Source organism: Equus quagga, chromosome 14 (genome assembly GCF_021613505.1).
Source record: "Equus quagga isolate Etosha38 chromosome 14, UCLA_HA_Equagga_1.0, whole genome shotgun sequence".
In the NCBI taxonomy this organism is placed as follows: domain Eukaryota; kingdom Metazoa; phylum Chordata; class Mammalia; order Perissodactyla; family Equidae; genus Equus; species Equus quagga.
The window spans coordinates 55,585,904-55,601,567 of NC_060280.1; positions in this window are offsets into that span (position 1 = coordinate 55,585,904).

Here is a 15,664-nt window from a genome sequence, read left to right on the forward strand (position 1 = left end):
GGAGCAGACTTACACACAGTTCATCAAACCATGCTGTGGCAGTGTCCCACATACAAAAAATAGAGGAAAGTTGGCACACGTTAGCTCAGGGTCAATCTTCCTCATGAAAAAAAAAAAAAAAGGAAAACCCAGCTTAAATATAAGAGACAGATAAGTTAAAAATAAAAGGTTTGAAAAAGATATACTAGCAAATAATAAGCATAAAACAGTAGTGTAGCTATATTAATATCAGTCAACATAGACTTCAGAATAAGGCATGTTACCAAAGATAAAGAGAGATATTTTATAATGATAAAAAGCTCAATTTATAAAAAATATACAAGACCACTGAATAGTATGAACTGAATTACAGGTTTTTACAATATACGAAGAAAAACTGATAAAATGGGAAAAAAATAGACAAATTCACAATTATAGTTGAGAACTTCAGTAATCCTTTTCAATAACAGAACAAGTAGACAGACACCCAGCAGGAATATGGAAGACCTGAACAACACAATCAACCAAGTCAACAATCATATAGAATGCTATAACCAACAACTTTTCACTGCATATTCTTTTCAAGTCTACATCAAAATTCACCAAGATAGACAAAAACTGACTGATAAAACAAGTCTCATTAATTTTAGAAAGATTGAAATCATACAGATTATATTCTCTGATCAAAATAAAACAAATTATTAAATAACAGAAAAGCACTTGCATAACACCAAATATTTGGGGATTAAAGAATACATATGTAAATAACCCATGGGTCCCAAAAGAAATCACAAGAGAAATTAGAAAATATTTTATCCTAAAGGAAAATAAAAATACAACATATCAAAACTCCTGGGATGAAACTAAAATTGTACTGTATGAAAATTCATGTCTTTAAATATTTATATTAGAAAAAGAGGCCCAAAATCCATGATCTAGACGTTTCCCATAGGGATTTAGGAAAAGAATTCAATTAGTGCACTCCATCATATGAATTATCTGAAGAAAAATCACATGATCACATCAATTGATGAGGGAATATAATTAAACAAAATTCAAGATTGCTTCATGATAACATCTCTCAGCCTACTAGGAATAGAAGGAAACTTCCTCAGCCTGATAAAGAATATCTAACAAAAAGCCTACACTAAGATCATATTTAGTGATAACAGACTCAGAATAGACTCAATGCTTTCCCCCTAAGATTGGGAATAAAGCAGGGATGTCCACTCTCACCACTCTTTTTCAACACCATAGTAGAAGTCCTAGGCAGCAAAGTAAGGTAAAACAAAGAAACAGACATGAAAAACTCATCCAGATTGGAAAATAAATAAAACTGTACCTATTCACAGGCAACATTTTTGTTCATGTAGCATATCTCAAAGAATGTACAAAAATACTCCTAGAACTAAGTAAGTTTAGTAATATTGCAGGATACAAGGTCAATACCTAAAAACCACTTAAGGTTTCTTTAAAGAAAAAAGCAATGAAAATCCTGAAACCAACATTTAGAAACGATACCATTTACAACTGGTATTATAAATGATAAAGGAAGGATCTATATGCTGAAAGCTACAAAACACTGACAAAAGAAATAAAAGATCTAAATAATTGAAGAGACATACCATTTTAATGGATTGGAAATTTTAATGGATTGGAAGTTTTAATGTATTTAAGATGTCATATCTCCCCAAATTGATCTTTTATTATTAGAACCATTCTGTAGATATAGGTGAGATGATTCCAACATTTATATGAAAAAGAAATGGAACTAGAATAGCCAAATCTATATTTATAAAGAAGGATAAAGTTGGAGAAATCATAGTACTCATTATTAAGTCTTAATATAAAACTACAGCATTCAAGACAGAGTGATATTGACAAAGAGATAGATGCATAGATCAATGGAATACATAAAAGAGTCCAGAAATAGACCCACACAAATATGACTCATTGTTGGGTTTGTTTTTTTTTTGACAATGGCACAAGAACAATTCAATGGAGAAGGAATAGCTTTTTCAACAAATGATATTGGAACAATTGGATATTCATAAGTAAAGAAAATAAAAAGACCTTTACCTAAACCTGAGATATTATACAAAAATTGACTAAAAATGGACTGTACATCTAAACATAAAGTGTAAAACTATAACGGTTTTAAAAGCAAATATAGGAGAAAAATCTTTGTGACCCGAGACTGGGCAAAGAATTCTTAGACATGAGACAAAAGCATGACCATAAGAGAAAAAAATTATTAAATTAAATTGTATCAAAACTAAAACTTTTTGTCTAGGAAAGACACTGTTATAGATGAAAACACAAGCTACAAACTGGAAGAAGATATTGTGAATCACATATCTGACGAGGAACTTGTATCTAGAATACATAAAATGTGCTCAAAACTCAATAATAAGAAACACACAAAGAAAATAGGTAAAAGACTTGAAAAGACACTTCACTGTAGAGGATATAAGGATGACAGGCATAGACAAAGATGCTCAACTTCACTGTCAGGGAAATGCAAACACCAAATTTGGCACATAGAAGTGGGATGCAGCTATAACAAATAAGATATGTGGAATTGACTTTGGGATCAAGTAGTGGACAGCAAGGAAACTCACTGGAAGCTCGACAGATATTAGCCCTTATTCTTCCATGGAAACATTTTTGATAAAACTGTTACTTGCGATAACAGAAGCAGATACTGTCCTTGATGTAAATGTGTTTTTAGGTGAAGAGGTTAGGAAACAGAATGTTATTTATGTGCCTTGGTTCTTATTAGCTTCATTTGTCCAAGGTTCTACTAGAAAGGAAGGAGCTTAGAAGAGAACCAGGAAGCTTGCAAGTAGGGATGGAAGAGAACAGACAGACTCCAGAAATCCTGAGACTTAAATGGTTGAAAGGTGCAAGTGTGTTTTATCTCCAACTGGTTAAAAAAAGAGGAAAAACTGAGAAATGCTTCAAGCACTAAGGGCTGATTAGGATTCAGCCTTGGGACAGAGACGAAGTCAAGGGTGTGCAACATTATCCACTGCTAAAACCATTATATGGATTAAGTGGTGGGGTGGGGGCGGTGGGCTGGGAGGGCAGTACATTATTTTAATTTTATAAAATCAGCTCAGGGACAAAGACTGAGGGATTGGTCTCATAGAATTCTGATAAGCTAAAAGTTACTATTATTGTAGAAAGATATATATCACAAAAATAGCAGTGAGTGTGATTACTGGCACATGAAGCTGATTATAATCTGGTAAGTAAAAAGTTTTTAAGAGACTCTTGCTGTCAAAAGAGTTGCAAGCCTGGATTAAAAGTGGTTGTGAGACCGACAAAGATTTTTCTGGCAGTATGTTGACTGAGGAGGCTGCCCAATCCCAAAGGGCTGCATATTCTCCATTGCCTTCTTCACATATGGCCAAGGAGGATATTGGAAAAGGAAGCATTTTATAGAAGATGGAACCAAGAGCTATGGAGAAACATGGAGTGTAGAGCTAATCCCATATAGCAGAACCTGGCCCTAAACAAGGGATGTTCCTAACATCCAAGGGAGGGGTTTATTGGAACATTTGCCTGATGAGGTTTTAACATTGTCATTAACCAACGACTGCTGTGCCTCCCATTTATCTCTTTGTTAAATGGGAATGTTTATCATCATCCTCTCCCTGTTTCACCGTTGTATGTTGGGTGTGTGTAGAGAAGATAAATTGTTTTGTTTTATTCTGCTGTTGTTCATATGTGTCTGAATCAGGAGGGCTTAAATTTGTTTAGAGACCACAACAAGATCCTGGATTTCCATCCTGTTATTGTGGGTGGATAAGACTTTTAAAGTCTCATTTATTTTGTATGGACAAAAGAGGTAAGCAAATATTTGTGGCCAGAAGGGTGGAGAGTGCTAGAATGAATTGTTTAGGCAAAGAAAATATGTGTTGCCTTCTTTTAAGACATTGGGCTTGGCCATCTAACTTGCTTTGGCCAACGGTATATGAGTCAATGTTATGTATGCCAATACTTGTTTCCTGAACCTGTCTCGTTCTTTCCTCTTGCCCCCAGAGGAGCATGTCCCAGATAGGGTCTCATTCTTCAGGTTAGTCCTGGAATGAGAAGACTTATGGAGCAGAGCTGCAGCTGACATGTAGCCAATGACGTGTAATATAAGCAAGCAATAAACTGTTGTTCCTATAAGACATTGAGACTTTGAGTTTGTTTATTACCACAGTCTAACCTAGTGAAAACTGACTAATGCCCTAATCAACAACACCATCATATACCAGATCTCCCAAGCCAGAATCCTTCTTATCCACTCACTTCAGTCTTCATTTCTTCTAGAGTTTAGAGTCAAATTCACTCTCTATTCTCCACACTAGTCACAGTAATATTTATTCTGGTAAAAATATAAAAAGATGACCTTTTGCCCTCAGAATTAAGTGTAACTCCCCTACATTGGCTTACAAGGCTTCTTTCTCTGTTCTCCTTAGCTCTCCAATCTAAACTCTTACCATTTTCCTCTTCCTCATTTGTCCTAAATTCTACCATATATTATCAAATGCATCCTTATTTCTTTTTGCCCTCTGCTTTGAACATCTTCCCACGTTTCAAAATATCATTCCATCTCAGTCACATGTGGTTAACTCATCTACTCTCCTCTCCTCTCTGTGGATCATTAGATGTCACCTTTTCTTGGACCCCTTCTTTGACCTACTAAAGCTTGGCTTCCTGCTCTCCTTTGATGTGGAAGTATCTCTCTATGCTTACTTTATCCTCATGGTAACACTCATCCTAACACACTGTAATTTTGAGTTTTATGACTGTCGCTACTCTTGACTATAAACTCCTTGGTCTCGAGGACTTTGTTTGCCACCACCAGTACTAACTTGGCTTCATAAATATGTGTAGAATGAACAAGGTACCAGGAAGAATTCTACTAGAGAAAGATATATCCAAGACAGGAGGAATCAAACCTCTGCCTTCTGTTGATACATTGGAATTTTAATTTCATGACCAATGTGTGAATTATTCACTTTGTGAATCCTCTGCAACAAAAATTTAAATCTAGGCTAACGTTACCTCATCACCCACCATGCTTGGGTTCCATATTCTCCCGCTGTCGTTGTGCACTCAGGTATCATAGAGATGAGACAGACCTTGGAGGGACCATTGAATAAAATACTCTTTTTTTTTTTTGGTGAGGAAGATTGTCCCTGAGCTAAAATCTGTGCCAATGTTCCTCTATTTTGTACATGGGGCACTGCCACAGCATGGCTGATGAGCGGTGTGTAGGTCCATGCCTGAGATCCAAACCCCTGGACCCTAGGCTGCCAAAGCAGAGCACAGGAACTTAACCACTACACCACCAGGCCAGCCCCATACTCTCATTTTTCCCATAAGAAAATTGCTAACACTGCTAGTTAGTGGCTAAAATGAGACAAAAGTGTTTGTACTATACTATAATGTCTTTAAAATATCACATTATCAAATGTAAAACTACTTTGTAACGAGTGCGTTCCAAAATCAAACCTTAATCAAATTTGTATTACAAGAACCATATTTCCTTCTATTCTTGCAGATAACTAATAATAATGAGGTCTCCCAGACTTGTATAGCATTTGCAATTTATGGGGGGATTTCATGTATATTAGCTCACACAATGACCATTTGCACTATGTAAGGATTGTTACAGGTGAAAAAAATTAGACTCAAAGAGAAAGAATGACTGATCCAAAATAGAATGTTAGTAAATGATGACATGGGAAAAATATCTTGGGTTGTCTTACACTTAATTCCAGGTTCCTTTCGTTATGTCCCTAAGTACTTCTATAATCAAGAGTTGACTCCTTGATAAAAGTCATACAAAAATGTATATCAGACTCCACGGCTTAAATGGTTCATGATATAAGTTGTGAGATCCCTGTTAATAGTGTAGCTTATTAAGGTATTGAATTAGAAGTTCTAATGTGTTCAGCAGTTCCCAAATCAATCATGTGGTGCCCATTTAGGGACTTATGTTTGCCTTACTTACGTAGGGTGAAATGAAGACTTTTTAATAAATCAGATCACTAGATGAGATGAGTTACATTATTCAATACCACTGTTTTCTGCTTTATACTTTTTCCCAGCAATTTTAATGAGATCATAATGGTTTATAACATTGTGTAATTTCAGGCGTACATTATTATTTATCGATTTCTGAATAGACCTCATTGTGCTCACCACCAATAGTCTAATTTTTGTCTGTCACTGTATATATGTGCCCCTTTACCTGTTTCACCCACCCCGCAACCTCCTTCCCCTCTGGTAACCGATAATCTGTTCTTTTCATCCGTGTATTTGTTATCTTCCACATACGAGTGGAATCATGCAGTAATTGTCTTTCTCTGTCTGGTTTATTTTGCGTAACATCATACCCTTGAGGTCCATCCACGTTGTTGCAAATGGGACAAATTTGTCTTTTTTTATGGCTGATTAGTATCCCGTTGTATATAGATACCACATCTTCTTTATCCATTCATCTGTAGAAGGACACTTGGTTTGCTCCCACATCTTGGCTATTGTGAATAATGCTGCAATGAACATAGGGGTGCATAAATCTCTTTGCATCATTGATTTCAAGTTCTTTGGATAAATACCCAGTAGTGGTATAGCTGGATCATATGGCATTTCTATTTTTAATTTTTTGAGAAGTCTCCATACTGTTTTCCATAGTGGCTGCACTAGTTTACATTCCCATCAGCAGTGTATGAAGGTCCCCTTTTCTCCACATGCTCTCCAACATTTATTGTTTTTTGTGTTCGTAATTATAGCCATTCTGACCCACGGAAGGAGATATCTCATTGTAGTTTTGATTTACATTTCCCTGGTAACTAGGGATGTTAAACATCGTTTCATGGGTCTGTTGGGCATCTCTCTATCTTCTTTGGAAAAATGTCTGTTCATATCCTCTGCCCATTTTTTGATTATGTTGCTTGATTTTTTGTTGTTGAGTTGCATGAGTTCTTTACATATTTTGGATATCAACCTCTTGTCAGATGAATGATTTGCAGATATTTAAGATATTATGGAAATACCCATTCTCTATTTAAACTTCTATCTTAAATAGTTACTCATATGGAATAAAAAGTGATTTGAATGTGCCCAACGCCTTTGCCAATGTTGATCATGTATGTGGCATGGTGCTGGACTCTCAGCATTTCACTCTAGATCCAAGTGGCCCTTGAAGCTCTTCAAAGACAACTCAGCAAACACTGCATCAACACACACACACGTGCGTGTGAGTGCACACACACACACAGGTTTACTGACCATACTGGCTTCCTTTTAGTGAGGGGCTAAGAGAGGAAGACTGTGCCATAAGCTCTGTGAGGGGAGAAATAGTGCCTATTTTGTTCCCTGTTGTATTCCTAGCACCTTAATAAACAGCTATATTAATCAATGTAAATATGTAAAATTAGAGTTATTTCCTATTGTCAGTACAGATCCTATAAGGCTTTCTTGCGGAAGAGAGGAATAAAATACAACAGACCTCCTGAATGAGTTGAATAGTATAAGGATTCAATAATGAGTGATGTATGTAAAATGTTAACACAGTGCCTCGTGTAAGTAGACTGGCTGGATTTAACAAATAAAAATAAAATATGCCCAGTTAAATTTGAATTTCAGATTCTTTATCTAAAATTGAACATACTTCTACCAAAAAATATTCATTACTTATCTGAAATGGAATATATAAATAAAAATTATTTATTATTTCCTGAAATTCAAATTTAAACGAGCATCCAGTATTTCATCTGGCAACACTAAGCATACTTAAGGTTCTCAATGATGGTAGACAATGCTACCCCTGTTGAGACCTGAATTTTGTGAACTGAATCATCCCGCAACACGAATTTTATTCCCAACACACTGCAAGACTAAAGTGGTGAGAAATTCCTGCCTTTTTGTAGACCTTCTGAGGCAATTATCCTTGACCTACCTTGGGCCTTTGATATTATAGACCAGTCTCACTTGAAGTTCTCCTCCCTGTCCCTTTGTGATAGCACATTGTTTCGATTTTCTTTTGATTTTCTCCCAATTTCTACAATACTTAGGCTTCTTCTGTGTCATTGTTTTTTCTCTTTCTCCTTCCAACTGCTAACTGTAGGCATTGCCTAAGGCTCAATCTTTGTTCTTTCCTTATTTCTTTTCATTCCCTTCTCTTTGAAGAGCACAACTTTTCTGAGTTTTAGTTATCCCTTTTATGTTGATCTCTGTGACACCTAAGCTCCGGTCTTGACCTCTTCCTTCTGCTATGAGCCTGAATGCCCAGCTCACTACTGAAAATGTCTGTGTGGTCCACGCAGGGGATTTCAGATCCAATGTATATAAAACTAAACAGTGCATCTTGCTTCTCAATCACTTCTTCAATTCCTTGAGTTTTGTGATGTTATTTTCGACTTCTCTTTCTTCTTTAACATGCCTAAGTAATTGGTCTCAATCTGTATTGTTTCTTTGAGTAATGGGATGCAAAAATGCAATTTAAAATAAAAAATAACTGTTGCTGCTTCTAACTTCTAGGTTTATGTGTGAATTTTGGGATGAACTGTGGGAGAGTTGGCCCTATTTATTTCAGGGAGAATGTAAATAGCTGTACTGTGCTCTTATGTTTACAGAGGCTTTAGGGCATGGAGAGAAAGAGACAACTGAAACTGTAGTCTCTGACGGGTTAATCTATGTTACAGGAGGGTAAGACCCAGGATGGACAGACCTTGATTTTAATGCACATGTTAATGAATGTTTGGTTATGCAAATGCAGGTCCAGGGCTGAGGAGCAGACAGAAAATTGATATTTTCTGTAAAATAAAGTGAGAGAATTGAAAGGTAATAGAGACTCAAGGGAGAAAGGGATCCAAGCAATATACTGGGAAGTTGGAGTCTCCAGAGAAAGGCTCCTAATGAAGAATTGCTGCTGTCAGGCTGCTGAAGAACTTGCCAGAGCATGGATATCTAATATTCAGTGCAAATGGCTTGCTTAGTAGCAATGTATAACATCATTACTCCAAACCTTCAGCAAAGTTTGCTAAACACAAAAATGCCTACATCTGGGTTGGTATGGAGCAGTTATAGAAAGGAGCCATGGCTTCTGAGGCAGGAAAGAGATTTCACCCAAAACAAATGGAGCCAGAAGCGACAGTGAGTACATAGGCCCTGGAAATTTGCAGAAACTGCAGGAATGGTATTGGATTTCTTTCATATTGAAGGCTTAAAGCAACTTTCTGTAAACCTCAAAGGACAAGGTGACTTTAGCTGAGGTTTGGGTTACATACTTTTAATAGGATCCTACGTCTCTTCCCACTGTCACCCCCTTAGCAACTCACACTCCAGTGACAATCATTGCCTCCTAATGGGGTCTCTTGACCTCTATTACTTCCATTCACACTTACCCATGAATTTTACGCAACCTCTGGTTTGGTTTTAGGAACGCCAAGTCTGAAGTTCTGTTCTGGGTTACCTGTGTGACTCTGCGGTGCGTCGCTTGGTTTCCCTCACTATAACACAGAGAGATTAACTCGGTCAATTTCTGCTTTTCAATATTATCAATTTCTGTAAATGATGTGAGGCCACAGAATGGCTACATATTGAAAGCCCTATATTTTGCTTAATTATAAACATGACTTACTCTTTATCTCCAGCAGATGGGGCCAGGGAAAGGATTTTGCCAGGTTCCAAATGGTTAGTGAGGTTTCTTTAAGCCAGCTGCTTTTTTTCGGGTTCTCTTACAATCCTTACAACAGTCCTGTTCAGTAGGAATTCTGACCTCTGTTTTACAGATGGGAAAATGGAGGCTTGGAAGGTTAAGTAATCTGACCAAAGCTGCATAAGCTAGCAAGCGGCAGAACCAAGATTAGATCGGGAAGTCTTTCTGACTCCAACTGCCATTCTCTTTCTACACTGTGTTTCTTCTCAGGAGAGAAAACTGCTTATTTCAGCTATGTTCCCTAGATAGAAAAGCACTGAGTCTTTTTGGAGATTGCAGGTGAACTGATGATTAAGCAAATTAATCAGGAAAAAATGAATTGTAAGGATTTTAGCAGATCAGTGAAACGCAAAGTGGCAAAAAGCAGAGACTGCACTTGCCTCTCTCAGCCCATGGAGTCACTGCAAGAATCAAAAGAGAAAAGGAGCAAAAAAGCAAAATGAGAAATATAGACTCCAAGTATGAGGTTTTATGATTTTAGTTATTATTGTTTTCAAAATTATTCTTTGACTTCCCATTTGTGCAGTGATTTCTTTTATAATTGATTTTTTAAAAGTGCCTGCCAGCTTTCCCAGGGGAAGCTTTTACTGGCTAACTTCATAGACCTGACAGTTGCAGGCAGATGCAATGCACAGCAGCAGCAGCTTTGCACAGCTGGAACTCAGGGAGGAGGTTCTATGGAGATGGGTGCCCCGGAAATACTGACAGGGAGCATTTGGCAAATTCTAAGTGGAATGTGCATGCATTTCGGTGTGGATTTTAGGTAGTTTTTTTGTTGTTGTTGAGATAATGACATTTTATGGTAATAAGAGAGGAAGCAGTCACCACCAAACTTGATCCTTGTCAAAATCCTGCAGTCTATCAGTAATAGGCAGGACAAAGATTGGACAGCTTTGGGAATAATTGGATATTGTGCAAATAGGAGCAATTTGAAAGTCTTAACTTTTTCTTTGTAAAAGTAATAGGCATTTATTTTTAACAGGCAAGGCAATTCATATCTATCAAGTGAGTGTCCTGTTTTCCAATTTCCACTTTCCCCACAATCCCTCTATTAAAAATTTGATAGGTATTTTTCTAGCATTTTAATCTATTCTTTCTCTCTCCATTTATATTAATATATGTCAATAGACCAAAATGAATAGATTTAAATTCCAGAAAAAAGACATTTATTATAATTTATTGTGTATACATAAAAACAAAAATTGGACTCATATTATAACTGTTCTGGTTTCTGTTCCCTCTACTTACTCCAATGGGAACATTTTTCTATATTAGGGTGTTCAGTCCTATCTAATAGCAAAAGCAATTGCAAAAGCTCATTTAGAAATAGTGACAGAAAAAATACAAAATAATACTTTTCAAGGATTGGGGAAATGAAGAAGGGAAAGAAAATGAGCGGGAAAAATGGCAATTAATAAACAGGATGAGTCGAACAATTGTTTCTATCTCTTTCTTTCTCACTTGTTCTGTATTACATGCTTAGACAGTTTTTTATCTACAACCTCAAGTGCCTCAAGGACAAATGTTTGAGTCTAATAATTTTTTAGATGTGGTTCAAGAAATCTTCAGGTAAGGGGCTTAGAGAACAAGAAGGAGAAAGTACAAGTAGGAAAGTAAAAGCCAGTAATTTCTCCTGCTGTATAAGGCCTCTTGCTAGAACCAACCAATCTGTACAGCTATCACTTTAGAAATGGGACTTGTTCATGTTACTGCTATTGTTTGGCTCACAGTTGAATGGAAAAGCATACTGCGAGTTTTCTTTATAAAAACAAACAACACTGCTAGAAAACAGTTGGCATGTAGTGTCTCTGCAAAGGAAAACTCAAAATTATTTTTTTAGAGGGAGAAGTAAAGTTCGCAGAGATGTTCTTGATGGAGTTGAATTTAGAAATCCTAAAAGGTCTAAGAACTAAGGTAAGGTTAAAATAGTTCTTAAAGGAGAGTTCTACATTGGCCAACTGAAACAATAAATTCAAATGCTTTTTCACTTTCTACTTCTAGAAATGACTCTGAAGATAAGATTAATGAGGTGTTGGAATTAGCAGTGTGATGTAAGTGCCATTGGCCCCTTTAAATATAGCCTCCTTGATTTGAAGTACAGAGCCAACTTCTCCCATGGTTTGCCTTCCAGAAATTTCTTTCCAAGGCACTTCTTTAGTGCTTAACACAGTTCTCAAATGGAGATAGAGATAATGAAGAAAAGCATTCAACTAACAGTTTTCAGACACTTAATTGAACTAGTAGGGGGTGGAATGGGAATGGAGTGTAGATTACCAACAAAAGACTCAGCCAACCAACCGATAGGCAATCAAATCATCTCTGCGCAGGGGGCACTCATAATTTAGCTGGAGAGAGCAAGCTAGTAGGAGACGAATATTTCAACAGAGAAGTCAAACAACTACTTGAAGATCAACGATGATACTTGGGATTAGAGAATATTAAATCTTTATCTCTTGTGGTGCTGAGTGTGGTGGACAGATTCTAAAAGGCCTCCAGGAGCCCTGTCTTCTGGTATTCAGACCTTGGTGTAGCCCCCTCCCCTTGAGTGTGGGAGGAAACTGTGCCCTGCTTCTAAATACTAGGATATGGCAAAGTGGATGGGATGGATGGGATTATGTGTGTAGGATTGCATTATATAAGATTGTAACTTCCACTTTGTAGGGAGATGCTTTCTTCCTTGCTGACTTTGAAGAAGTAAGCTTCCATGTTCTGTACTTCCCTATGGAAAGAGCCCTGTGGCAAGGAACTGAGAGCAATCTCTGGCCAGCAAGAAGCATAGACCTTCAGTTTGTCAGCTTGTGAGGAACTGGATACTTCCAATTACCATATAAGTGTGGTAGTGGAGCCTTCCCCAGTAAAGCCTCAGATGAAAATCCAGTCCTGGCCAACATTTTTGTTACAGAGCATTCAATTAAGCAATGCCTGGACTCTTGACCCATAGAAACGATGAGATAATCAATACATGTTGTTTTAAGATGCTAAGTCTGTGGTAATATTGTTACACAGCAATAGGTAACTAATGCACTGAGGCATAAAACTTACAGTTAGATATCTGGTATCATTTAATTGTATCTTATGATCTTTTGCCCACTGTAAAGGCAGGGGAAAATAACTCTAGGTTCTACACTAAATCCCCCCACTGCCAGTTTAACTTATTTCTGTCCTTCTTGTTTAGAGATAAGTATTATTCGTTCCTCTTCTAGGATAAGCAGCCCTACCCAGAGCACTGAAGAAGAGTTCCATGATGCCACCCATCCATGTCCAGGGATAATGTTTGCCAGACTAGTTAGATGTTCTCTCCTAGGCATATGGAGTTGAGGTGTAAAGACAGAGTCTATAAGATAGGGTAAGAATCTGGAGCTGGAAGGTAGTGTAGCGTTGAGGCCAGAGTTAGCGCCATGCTGATGAAAAGCCATGTGTGAGCTTAAATTATGGGAGAACAAAACTTGAAGCCCTTTAGAGGCTGCTGGCCCTCAGAGAGGAGGATGGAGAGGACACAGGAGAAAATGGAGGTGAGAGCCTGTCACGGAGAGAGGGAGCCAGAGTAGGGCTCGATGACTTTCCAGTTTCCATGAAATGTGGCTTTATTTTCTGCAAAAAAGAAAGGAAAAGGGAATGGAGAAATTCTCTTTCTTTGCAACAGCTCTTTCTTTTTTTAATCTTGCAACCAAATTATATATGACCAAGATAATAATATGTTTACTTTTTAAATTTATATTTTATTTGTATATGGATTGAATAGCTAATACTCAGTTATTGCTTAAAAATCAGAAAGTACCAAAGGATATAATGTAAAAAATCTATCTCATAATCCAGTCTTCCATCCATGCAGTCTCTGCTTTCCTCTTGTCATGAAGATTTTCAATGTTATCAGTCTGGTGGCTAACCTTCCAGATATTTATGCATATTCAAGAAAAAATATTTTTATTTCATTTCCTTTCCTTAATGTTGTCCTGCAATACACACTGTTCTGTGCTTTATTTTTTTCACTTAACAAAATATCTTGTTAAGGACTTTCTATTTCAATGCATAAAGTGCCTCCTCATTCTTTTTTATAGCTGTAGTATTCTCTTATAGGAATGTACTATTTATTTGGCTGGTCCCTTATTGACAGATGTTTAGGTTGTTTCTATTCATTTTGTTTTTACAAATAATGTCTCATTGACTGAATTTTTACTTGCTTGTTTCTATAGGCCACATTTGTAGAAATGGAATTGCTGGCTAAGAATACATTTATTTCCATTTTTTTGAATAATGGCTAATTTGTTATCCAAAAGGATTGTGTTATCTTCAACTTCCATAAGCAATGATGAAAGGTACTGTTCCCACAGCCTTGCCAAAAAGAGTGTGGATCTTTTAGATGAATATATGGTGACCACTTTTGGTGAAAAATGATCTTTCATGTCATTTTAATTTGCATTTTTCTTATTATATGTAAGGTAGAGCATCTTGTCATGTGTCTCTCTGTGAACGTCTTTAGTAACTTTTGCCTATTTTTCTGTTAGACTTTTAGTCATATTGATTTGTAGTAAATCTTTTATTTTTTTATCATGATTAACACTTTGTGTGTGATATGATTTGCAAAACAATTTCCCTTAATTTCTTAGATGTCTTTTGACATTATGTTTTTGCCAAGTATAAACATTTGACTTTGATGAGTGAATGAATCAAACTGTAAAACTTTACGCTTGTGGCGTTAAAATCATATTTCAAAGGTCTTCCCCATTTTCAGATTAACAAAGGTTTTCTCACAGATTATTCCAGTTTTTATGATTTTATTGTAATATTTTATCCATTTGAAATTTATATTAGTATACAGAGTGAAGAACCAATCCAGCTTAATTTTTTTCCACATTACTACCCAGCTGTTCCAATGTTACTTATTAAACAATTCACCTTTCCCTTATTTACTTAAATGTCACTTTTACTTCAGATGGTCAATATTCTTTTCATAAATATCTTTTATATTTACCCATACATTTATGCCTTGTAATGTCCTCAGTTCCTGCAATCTGGACTTCCATCTGGGATCTTTTCTCTTCAGTCTGAAAACCTTCCTTTAGTATTCTTGGAGTGTGGATCTGGTGAAGACAAATTCACCTAACTTCTGTTTACCTAAAAACGTCTTTATTTTTGCCTATTTGATGGATTTATTTACTACAATTTAGAATTGATAATTTTTTCATTTCTGCATTTTAAAGATACCTCTCAATTTATCATGGCTTCCATTAGTTTGAGAAGTCAGCTGTAATTCATCTTTTTATTTTTACCCTGACTTTAATGTGTCTTTTTTTTTTCCCTGGTTGCTTATAAGATTTCCCTCTTACCTTTAATTTTCACTGTGATGTATCGAGGAGTGGATTTCTTCATTTGTCCTGCTTAGGGTTTGCTAAACTTGAGTGTGTGGTTAATATCTTTTATCCTTTTGGGAAAATTCTGCACCATCATTTCTTCATATTTCTTTTGGATCTACGCGTTGCTAGTCTACAAGATCTTACTCTGCTTTCCAGACAAGTCCCCTTGCCACTATTCATTCAGCAAAAGTTTTGTGGAAGAAAATTTGTGTACAGGAAACACTAGTCCCAAATTTGGGGCTCCTTCTGATTCTATTCCCACCGTGCCAAACAACATATAGACATTAAGAGATAAGTTGGTTTCTACTTGTCTCAGCAAAGGTCTGCTGCCTGTTGTGGGGCTGCTACTCCACTTGTCCATGCTTCCAGGCCCACGAAACACCTCCACAGAGATAACAATGACCATGGACCTCTGCTTGCCTCCAAAAGTCTTGTTCCTTTTTATAATCTAATTTATTTAGACTTGTTTTCACAGATTCGCCGTGATTTTAAAGAAAAAAATATTTTTCTCCATTTCTGTGGTATTTTCTCATTGTTTTTCACAAGGATGATGGTCTTTTTCAATCTCCTATACCCTAGATAGAAATAAATCTCCTAATTCTTTTCG